The following is a 10,621-nucleotide window of genomic DNA, read 5'->3' on the forward strand; positions in this document are numbered from 1 at the left end:
TTACAATGTCTTTGTTCCTGTGCCTTGATTGCTATCTTTAATTCTGCTTGCTTAAAACACATGTGTTACTAACATTTCATTGTATAAGACATTCATGATCCATGTTAGCCCCATAGCCATTGTTCTAATCGTTGCTTGAGGATGAGTGATGAGCAGATAATTTATATGATTTTTGGCATTTTTTAGGTAGTTTTTAGTAGGATCTAGCTAATTTTATGGATGTTTTTATTAGTTTTTATGCAAAATTCACATTTCTGGACTTTACTATGAGTTTGTGTATTTTTCTGTGATTTCAGGTATTTTCTGGCTGAAATTGAGGGACCTGAGCAAAAATCTGATAGGAGGCTGATAAAGGACTGCTGATGCTGTTGGATACTAACCTTCGTGCACTCGAAATAGATTTTCTGGAGCTACAGAACTCCAAATGGCGCGCTCTTAACTTCGTTGGAAAGTAGACATCCAGGGATTTCCAGCAATATATAATAGTTTATACTTTATTCGAGTTTAGACGACACAAACTGGCGTTCAACACCAGCTCCATGCTGCATTCTGGGCGTAAAACGCCAGAAACACATCACAAACCAGAGTTAAACACAAAAACACGTTACAACTTGGCGTTTAACCCCAAGAGAAGCCTCTGCACGTGTAAAGCTCAAGCTCAGCCCAAGCACACACCAAAGTGGGCCCCGGAAGTGGATTTCTGCACTTAGACTTATTTCTGTAAACCCTAGTAACTAGTTTAGTATAAGTATAACTTTTTACTATTGTACTGGGGTCTTTTTCCCTATTTTCGAATTTATATGTCTTTTGGGGAGGCTGGCCTCTCGGCCATGTCTAGACCTTATTTTCACTTATGTATCTTCAACGGTGGAGTTTCTACACACCATAGATTAAGGTGTGGAGCTCTGCTGTTCCTCGAGTGTATCTCTTAGCCTCCATTCCGAATGATCGGAGTCTTCGTGGTATAAGCTAGAATTATTGGCGGCCAATCCTAAGATCCGGAAAGTCTAAACATTGTCTGTGGTATTCCGAGTAGGATCTGAGATGGGATGACTATGACGAGCTTCAAACTCGCGAGTGTTGGGCGTAGTGACAGATGCAAAAGAATCACTGGATTCTATTCCGACATGATCGAGAACCGACAGATGATTAGCCGTGCTGTGACAGAGCATTTGGACCATTTTCACTGAGAGGACGGGAGGTAGCCATTGACAACGGTGAAACCCAACATATAGCTTGCCAGAGAAGGGAGTAAGAATGATTGGATGGAAGCAGTAGGAAAGCAGAGATTCAGAAGGAACACAATATCTCCATGTGCTTATCTGAAATTCCCACCAATGAATTACATAAGTATCTCTATCTTTATTTTATGCTTTATTTATCTTTATATTCAAAAACCATCATAACCGTTTGAATCCGCCTAACTGAGATTCACAAGATGACCATAGCTTGCTTCATACCAACAATCTCCGTGGGATCGACCCTTACTCACGTAAGGTATTACTTGGACGACCCAGTGCACTTGCTGGTTAGTTGTGCGAAGTTGTGACAAAGTGTGATTCACGTTTGAGAGCACCAAGATTTTGGCGCCATTGTTGATGATCACAATTTTGTACACCAAGTTTTTGGTGCCGTTGCCGGGGATTGTTCGAGTTTGGACAACTGACGGTTCATCTTGTTGCTCATATTAGGTTATTTTCTTTTCAAAAAGTTTTCATAAATCTTTCAAAAAATTTTCTTCTTTCTTGTTTTTCTAAAACTAATTTTCGAAAAATCCAAAAAAAATTTAAAAAATTCAAAAAATCAAAAAATATTTTTGTGTTTCTTGTTTGAGTCTAGTGTCAATTTTTAAGTTTGGTGTCAATTGCATGTTTCTAAAAAATTATGCATTTTTCGAAAAAGTCATACATGGTGTTCTTCATGATCTTCAAGTTGTTCTTGACAAGTCTTCTTGTTTGATCTTTATATTTTCTTGTTTTGTGTCTTTTGTTGTTTTTCATATGCATTTTTGAATTCATAGTGTTTAAGCATGACAAATTTCTAAGTTTGGTGTCTTGCATGTTTTTCTTGTCTGGAAAATTTTTCAAAAATAAGTCTTGATGTTCATCTTGATCTTCAAAGTGTTTTTGGTGTTCATCTTGACATTCATAGTGTTCTTGTATGCATCATGTGTTTTGATTCATAATTTTCATGTTGTGAGTCATTTTTGTGTTTTTATCTCTCATCATAAAAAATTCAAAAATAAAAAATATATCTTTTCCTTATTTCTCTCATAAATTTCGAAATCTCTGGGTTGACTTAGTAAAAAATTTTTAAAATGAGTTGTTTCTTGTTAGTTAAGTCAAGATTTCAATTTTAAAAATCATATATTTTCAAAATCTTTTTCAATCATATCTTTTCAAAATATCTTTTTTTTAAAACATATCTTTTTCAAAATTAATTTCAAAATCTTTTCTAACTTCTTATCTTTTCAAAATTGATTTTCTATTCTTTTTCAACTAACTAATTGACTTTTTGTTTGTTTCTTATCTTTTTCAAAACCACCTAACTACTTTCCTCTCTCTAACTTTTGAAAATTCCTCACCTTTTTCAAAATTCTTTTTAATTAACTAATTATTTTTATTTTTAATTTTAATTTTATTTCTTCTCCTAATTTTCGAATACTAACTATTTTTTTAAAAACAAAAACAAAAATATTTTTCTTCTCTTTTAGTTAATATTCGATTTTTTCTCTTCTCATTCCTATTCTTCTTTTCTTCTACTCACATAAAGGAATCTCTATACTGTGACATAGAGGATTTCTCTTCTTTTCTGTTCTCTTCTTTTTCATATGAGCAGGAACAAGGACAAGGGCATTCTTGTTGAAGCAGATCCTGAACCTAAAAGGACTCTGAAGAAGAAGCTAAGAGAAGCTAAAGCACAACAATCCAGAGAAAATCGTACAGAGAATCTTGAAAAAGAAAGAGACATGGCCAAACCCAATAACAATGGTGGAGGCACAAGGAGTATGCTTGGTGATTATACTACACCTACTTCCAACTTTTATGGAAGAAGCATCTCAATCCCTTCCATTGGAGCAAACAATTTTGAGCTGAAGCCTCAACTAGTTGCTCTAATGCGACAGAACTGCAAGTTCTATGGACTTCCATCAGAAGATCCCTATCAGTTTTTAACTGAATTCTTACAGATCTGTGATACTGTTAAGACTAATGGAGTAGATCCTGAAGTCTACAGGCTCATGCTTTTCCCCTTTGCTGTAAGAGACAGAGCTAGAACATGGTTGGACTCACAACCTAAAGATAGCCTAGACTCTTGGGATAAGCTGGTCACGGCCTTCCTAGCCAAGTTTTTTCCTCCTCAAAAGCTGAGCAAGCTTAGAGTGGATGTTCAGACCTTCAAGCAAAAAGATGGTGAATCCCTCTATGAAGCTTGGGAAAGATACAAGCAGTTGACCAAAAAGTGTCCTTCTGGTATGCTTTCAGAGTGGACCATTTTAGATATATTCTATGATGGTCTATTTGAGCTTTCTAAGATATCACTGGACCATTCTGCAGGTGGATCCATTCACTTAAAGAAAATGCCTGCAGAAGCTCAAGAACTCATTGACATGGTTGCAAATAACCAATTCATATACACCTCTGAGAGGAATCCTGTGAGTAATGGGACGCCTCAGAAGAAGGGAGTTCTTGAAATTAATGCTCTGAATGCCATATTGGCTCAGAACAAAATGTTGACTCGGCAAGTCAACATGATTTCTCAGAGTCTAAATGGATGGCAAAATGCATCCAATAGTACTAAAGAAGCATCTTCCGAAGAAGAAGTTTATGATCCTGAGAACCCTGCAATGGCAGAGGTGAATTACATGGGTGAACCCTATGGAAACACCTATAATCCCTCATGGAGAAATTATCCAAATTTCTCATGGAAGGATCAACAAAAGCCCCAACAAGGCTTTAATAATGGTGGAAGAAACAAGCTTAGCAATAGCAAGCCTTTTCCATCATCTTCTCAGCAACAGATAGAGAATTCTAAGCAGAGCCCCTCTAGCTTAGCAAACATAGTCTCTGATCTATCTAAGGCCACTTTAAGTTTCATGAGTGAAACAAGGTCCTCCATTAGAAATTTGGAGGCACAAGTGGGTTAGCTGAGTAAGAAAATCATTGAAACTCGTCCTAGTACTCTCCCAAGCAATACAGAAGAGAATCCAAAAAGAGAGTGCAAGGCCATTGATATAATCAAAATGGCCGAATCCAAAGAGGAAGGGGAGGACATGAATCCCAATGAGGAAGACCTCATGGGACGTCCTCCAGACAGAAGGGTGTTCCCTATTGAGAACCTAAAGGAATCTGAGACTCATATAGAGACCATAGAGATTTCCTTAAACTTTCTTCTGCCATTCATGAGCTCTGAGAACTATTCTTCCTCTGAAGAGGATGAAGATGTGACTGAAGAGCAACTTGCTCAATATCTAGGAGCCGTCATGAAGCTGAATGCCAAGTTGTTTGGTAATGAGACTTGGGAAGATGAACTTCCCTTGCTCATTAGTGAACTAAATACATGGGTTCAGCAAACTCTACCTCAAAAGAAACAAGATCCTGGTAAATTCTTAATACCTTGTACCATAGGCACCATGACCTTTGAGAAGGCTCTGTGTGACATGGGGTCAAGTATGAATCTTATGCCACTTTCTGTAATGGAGAAACTGGGGATTTTTGAGGTACAAGCTGCAAGAATCTCATTAGAGATGGTAGACGAGTCAATAAAATAAGCTTATGGATTGGTAGAGGACGTGTTAGTGAAGGTTAAAGGCCTTTACATCCCTGCTGATTTCATAATCCTAGACACTGGAAAGGATGAGGATGAATGCATCATCCTTGGAAGACCCTTCCTAGCCACAACATGAGCTGTGATTGATGTTGACAGAGGAGAGCTAGTCCTTCAATTGAATAGGGACTACCTTGTGTTTAAAGCTCAAGGATCTTCCTCTGCAACCATGGAAAAGAGCCACGATAAGCTTCTCTCAATACAGAGTCAAACAAAGCCCCCATAATCAAACTCTAAGTTTGGTGTTGGGAGGCCACAACCAAACTCTAAGTTTGGTGTTGAACCCCCACATTCAAACTCTAAGTTTGGTGTTGGGAGGTCCCGACAATGCTCTGAACATCTGTGAAGCTCCATGAGAGCTTACTGTCAAGCTATTGACATTAAAGAAGCGCTTATTGGGAGGCAACCCAATTTTTATTTATCTATATTTCTATTTTTCTTTTATGTTTTATTAGGTTTATGATCATGTGGAGTCACAAAACAATTGCAAAAATTAAAAATAGAATAAAAAACAGCAGAAGAAAAAGCACACCCTGGAGAAAGAGCTTACTGGCATTTAAACGCCAGAAAGGAGCATCTGGCTGGCGTTTAACGCCAGAACAGAGCATGAAGCTGGTGTTGAATGCCAGAAATAAGCAGCCGTCTGGCGTTTCAACGCTAGGATTGCACCCTTAGGAGAGCTGGCGTTAAATGCCAGAAACAAGCATGGAAGTGGCGTTCAACGCCAGAAACATGCTACAGATTGGCATTGAACACCCAAATCAAGCATGAAAGTGGCGTTTAATGCCAGAAACATACTGCAGCCTGGTGTTAAACACCAGGATTGCATACAGAGGGCATTTTACATGCCTAAAGGGTACAGGGATGATTAATCCTTGACACCTCAGGATCTGTGGACCCCACAAGATTACCTCAGGATCTGTGGACCCCACAGGATCCCCACATACCTTCTCCCTCTCTCTCACACCTTTTCATAACACTCTTCCCTAAACATCATTAACCAATCACCTCAATCACTCTTCCCTATCACCTCTTTACCACTCACATCCACCCACCTTTTCCCATAAACCTCACCTACCTTCAAATTAAAATTCTCTTTCCCACCCAAACCCACCCTACATGACTGAACCATAAACCCCTCTCCCTCCACTATATAAACCCCCCAATCCTTCTTCATTTTCACACAACACAACCCTCTCTTCTCCCTCTTGGCCGAATACACACTACTCTCCCTCTCCTCCATCTCTTCTTCTTCTTCATCTATTCTTTCTTCTTTTGCTCGAGGACGAGCAACATTGTAAGTTTGGTGTGGTAAAAGCATAGCTTTTTTGTTTTTCCATAACCATTGATGGAACCTAAGACCGGAGAAACCTCTAGAAAGAGGAAAGGGAAGATAAAAGCTTCCACCTCCGAGTCATGGGAGATGGAGAAATTCATCTCAAAAGCCCATCAAGACCACTTCTATGAAGTTATGGCCAAGAAGAAGGTGATCCATGAGGTCCCTTTCATGCTCAAGAAAAATGAGTATCCGGAGATCCGACATGAGATCCAAAGAAGAGGTTGGGAAGTTCTTACCAACCCCATTCAACAAGTCCGAATCTTAATGGTTCAAGAGTTCTATGCTAATGCATGGATCACTAGGAACCATGATCAAAGTATGAACCCGAATCCAAAAAAATTATCTTACAATGGTTTGGGGGAAATGCTTAGATTTCAGTCCAGAAAATGTAAGATTGTCATTCAACTTGCCTATGATGCAAGAAGATGCATGCCCCTACACTAGAAGGGTCAACTTTGATCAAAAGTTGGACCAAGTCCTTATGGACATATATATGGAAGGAGCTCAATGGAAAAGAGACTCAAGAGGCAATCCGGTTCAATTAAGAAGATTGGACCTTAAGCCTGTGGCTAGAGGATGGCTGGAGTTCATCCAACGCTCCATCATCCCCACTAGAAACTGATCTGAAGTAACTGTGGATCAGGCCATCATGATCCATAGCATCATGATTGGAGAGGAAGTAGAAGTTCATGAAGTCATCTCTCTAGAACTCTACAAAGTTGCCGAAAAGCCCTCCACCTTGGCAAGGCTAGCTTTTCCTCATCTCATTTGACATCTATGCTACTTAGCTGGATTATCATAGAAGGAGACATCCACATTGAAGAGGACAAGCCCATCACTAAGAAGAGGATGGAGCAAACAAGAGAGTCCATTCATGGATCTCAAGAGACGCATGAGGAAGCTCATCATCAAGAAATCCCTGAGATGCCTCAAGGGATGCATTTTCCTTCAAACAACTATTGGGAACAACTCAACACTTCTCTAGAAGGATTGAGTCATGACATGAACCAATTAAGGGTGGAACACCAAGAACACTCCATCATTCTCAATGAGATTAGAGAAGATCAAAGAGCTATGAAGGAGGAGCAACAAAGGCAAGGAAGAGACATAGAGGAGCTCAAGAACACCATTGGTCCTTCAAGAAGAAGTCGCCACCATCACTAAGATGGACTCATTCCTTAACTTCCTTGTTCTTATCTCTCTGTTTTTTTTTTCAGTTTTTGAGCTTCATGTTTGTCTATGTTTATATCTTTATTATATGATCATTAATATTTAGTAACTATGTCTTAAGGCTATGAATAATTCCATGAATCCTTCACATTTCTTAAATGAGAGAAAGTGGTGAAAAAAAATTTAAAGAAAGAAAAAGAAAAAGCAAGCAGAAAAAGCCAATAGTCCTTAAAACCAAAAGGCAACGGTAAAAAGGATCCAAAGCTTTGAGCATCAATGGATAGGAGGGCCTAAGGAAATAAATCTAGGCCTAAGCGGCTAAATCAAGCTGTCCCTAACCATGTGCTTGTGGCATGAAGGTCCAAGTGAAAAGCTTGAGACTGAGTGATTAAAGTCGTAATCCAAAATCAAAAAGAGTGTGCTTAAGAGCTCTGGACACCTCTGACTGGGAACTTTAGCAAAGCTGAGTCACAATCTGAAAAGGTTCACCCAGTCATGTGTCTATGGCATTTATGTATCCGGTGGTAATATTGGAAAACAAAGTGCTTAGGGTCACGGCCAAGACTCATAAAAGTAGTTGTGTTCAAAAATCAACATACTTAACTAGGAGAATTAATAACACTATCTGAACTTTGAGTTCCTATGGATGCTAATCATTTAAAACTTCAAAGTATAAAGTGATATGCCAAAACTGTTCAGAAGCAAAAAGCTACTAGTCCTGCTCATCAAATTAGAGCTAAGCTTCATTGATATTTTTGGATTTATAGTATATTCTCTTCTTTTTATCCTATTTGATTTTCAGTTGCTTGGGGACAAGCAACAATTTAAGTTTGGTATTGTGATGAGCGGATAATTTATACGCTTTTTGGCATTATTTTTAGGTAGTTTTTAGTAGGATCTAGCTACTTTTAGGGGTTTTTTTATTAGTTTTTATGCAAAATTCACATTTTCGGACTTTACTATGAGTTTTTGTGTTTTTCTATGATTTCAGATATTTTCTGGCTGAAATTGAGGGACCTGAGCAAAAATCTGATAGGAGGCTGATAAAGGACTGCTGCTGCTGTTGGATTCTGACCACCGTGAACTGGAAATGAATTTTTTGGAGCTACAGAACTCAAAATGGCACGCTCTCAACTGCATTGGAAAGTAGACATCCAGGGCTTTCCATCAATATATAATAGTTCATACTTTATTCGAGTTTAGATGACGCAAACTGGCGTTCAACGCCAGTTCCATGCTGCATTCTGGAGTAAAACGCCAGAAACACGATACAACTTGGCATTTAACCCCAAGAGAAGCCTCTGCACGTGTAAATCTCAAGCTCAGCCCAAGCACACACCAAAGTGAGCCCCGAAAGTGGATTTCTGCACTTAGACTTATTTCTATAAACCCTAGTAACTAGTTTATTATAAGAAGAACTTTTTACTATTGCACTGGGGGTCTTTTTCCCTATTTTCGAATTTATATGTCTTTTGGGGAGGCTGGCCTCTCGGCCATGCCTAGACCTTATTTTCACTTATGTATCTTCAATGGTGGAGTTTCTACACACCATAGATTAAGGTGTGGAGCTTTGCTGTTCCTCGAGTATTAATGCAATTACTATTATTCTTCTATTCAATTCAGCTTATTCCTATTCTAAGATATTCGTTGCACTTCAACATGATGAATGTGATGATCCGTGACACTCATCATCATTCTCACCTATAAACGCGTGCCGGACAACCACTTCCGTTCTACCTTAGATCGAGCGTGTATCTCTTAGCCTCCATTCCGAAAGATCAGAGTCTTCGTGGTATAAGCTAGAATTATTGGCGGCCATTCCTAAGATCCAGAAAGTCTAATCCTTGTCTGTGGTATTCCGAGTAGGATCTGAGATGGGATGACTGTGACAAGCTTCAAACTCGCGAGTGTTGGGCGTAGTGACAGACGCAAAAGAATCACTGGATTCTATTCCGACATGATCGAGAACCGACAGATGATTAGCCGTGCTGTGACAGAGCATTTGGACCATTTTCACTGAGAGGACGGGAGGTAGCCATTGACAATGGTGAATTCCAACATATAGCTTTCCATGGAAGGAAGTAAGAATGATTGGATGGAAGCAGCAGGAAAGCAGAGATTCAGAAGGAACACAGTATCTCCATGCGCTTATCTGAAATTCCCACCAATGAATTACATAAGTATCTCTATCTTTATTTTATGCTTTATTTATCTTTATATTCAAAAACCATTATAACCATTTGAATCCGCCTAACTGAGATTTACAAGATGACCATAGCTTGCTTCATAACAACAATCTCCGTGGGATCGACCCTTACTTACGTAAGGTATTACTTGGACGACCCAGTGCACTTGCTGGTTAGTTGTGCGAAGTTGTGACAAAGTGTGATTCACGTTTGAGAGCACCAAGTTTTTGGCGCCATTGTTGATGATCACAATTTGATGCACCAATGAGCAAGCATTCTTAGTTTGGCAAGGGAAAGGGAAGAATAGAAGGAAAAGGATAACAGTAGAAAAGGTGAATTACAAGGTTGTAAAGTTCCTTTTCCTCTAATTTGTTTCCAGCATTTTAAATTGCATGATTGTCTTTATCTTCTCTGTATGCATGTGTGGTATGAATAAGCATAGCCTGAACTTTGATTTGAACATTTTGCTGTGACATTATGACTACCAACTTGAGTTTTGTAAAGTTTAAAGTAGTAAAGTATCATGATCATAAACAAACAAGGAATTAAAGAAGAACAGAGCATGTACATACAAGTATTGGAAGGCTAGTATGGTTAATAGTTGCTCAATCGCATTAGATCCTATTTAATTGAAGTTTTCATCTAAGACATTTTGTGAAATCTTTTGAAATCATGAAAACCTTGAAGAAGCAATTACATGTTAAGACAAGAAAAGAAAAAGGGAAAGAATGAGAAAGTTGAAGGCTCTTAGTATCAATGACAATTAATTTGTTAAGTACTTGTGGTGTATATGTATCAAGCAAAAAGCTTGAAAACACAACACTTAGATTCAAGGTTAGGCTCAAAGTACAAGAGCACTCCCTCAAAGCTCAAGGTTCTGAGCATCAATCATTAGAGAGTCAAGAAAAGAAAAAATGAGCTTAATGAAGTCCTCTAATTCAAATGCTTGTGGTGCTTATGTATCAAGTGGTAATACTTGAAAACAAAGCATTTAGAATCGTAGCTTTGTTATCAACTCATGGGGTAAAGCACCCAAAAGGAGAAGCTAATAAGAAAATCAAAAGCTTGTTTCAAGGAAGAATTATAAGGAAAAGATTTCATA

The 10,621-nt window shown here is 38.5% G+C and overlaps 1 non-coding gene across 1 annotated transcript; it reads right to left on the reverse strand.

Annotated features, from left to right (window-relative positions):
• Window positions 1–3,370: 3,370 nt before the first annotated feature.
• On the reverse strand, window positions 3,371–3,478 carry LOC127742749 (small nucleolar RNA R71). The gene has a single exon (XR_008004145.1). It is a non-coding gene; the product is annotated as a small nucleolar RNA R71 (small nucleolar RNA).
• Window positions 3,479–10,621: the final 7,143 nt, after the last annotated feature.

The sequence above is a fragment of the Arachis duranensis genome, chromosome 1 (assembly GCF_000817695.3).
Source record: "Arachis duranensis cultivar V14167 chromosome 1, aradu.V14167.gnm2.J7QH, whole genome shotgun sequence".
Classification (NCBI taxonomy): Eukaryota; Viridiplantae; Streptophyta; class Magnoliopsida; order Fabales; family Fabaceae; genus Arachis; species Arachis duranensis.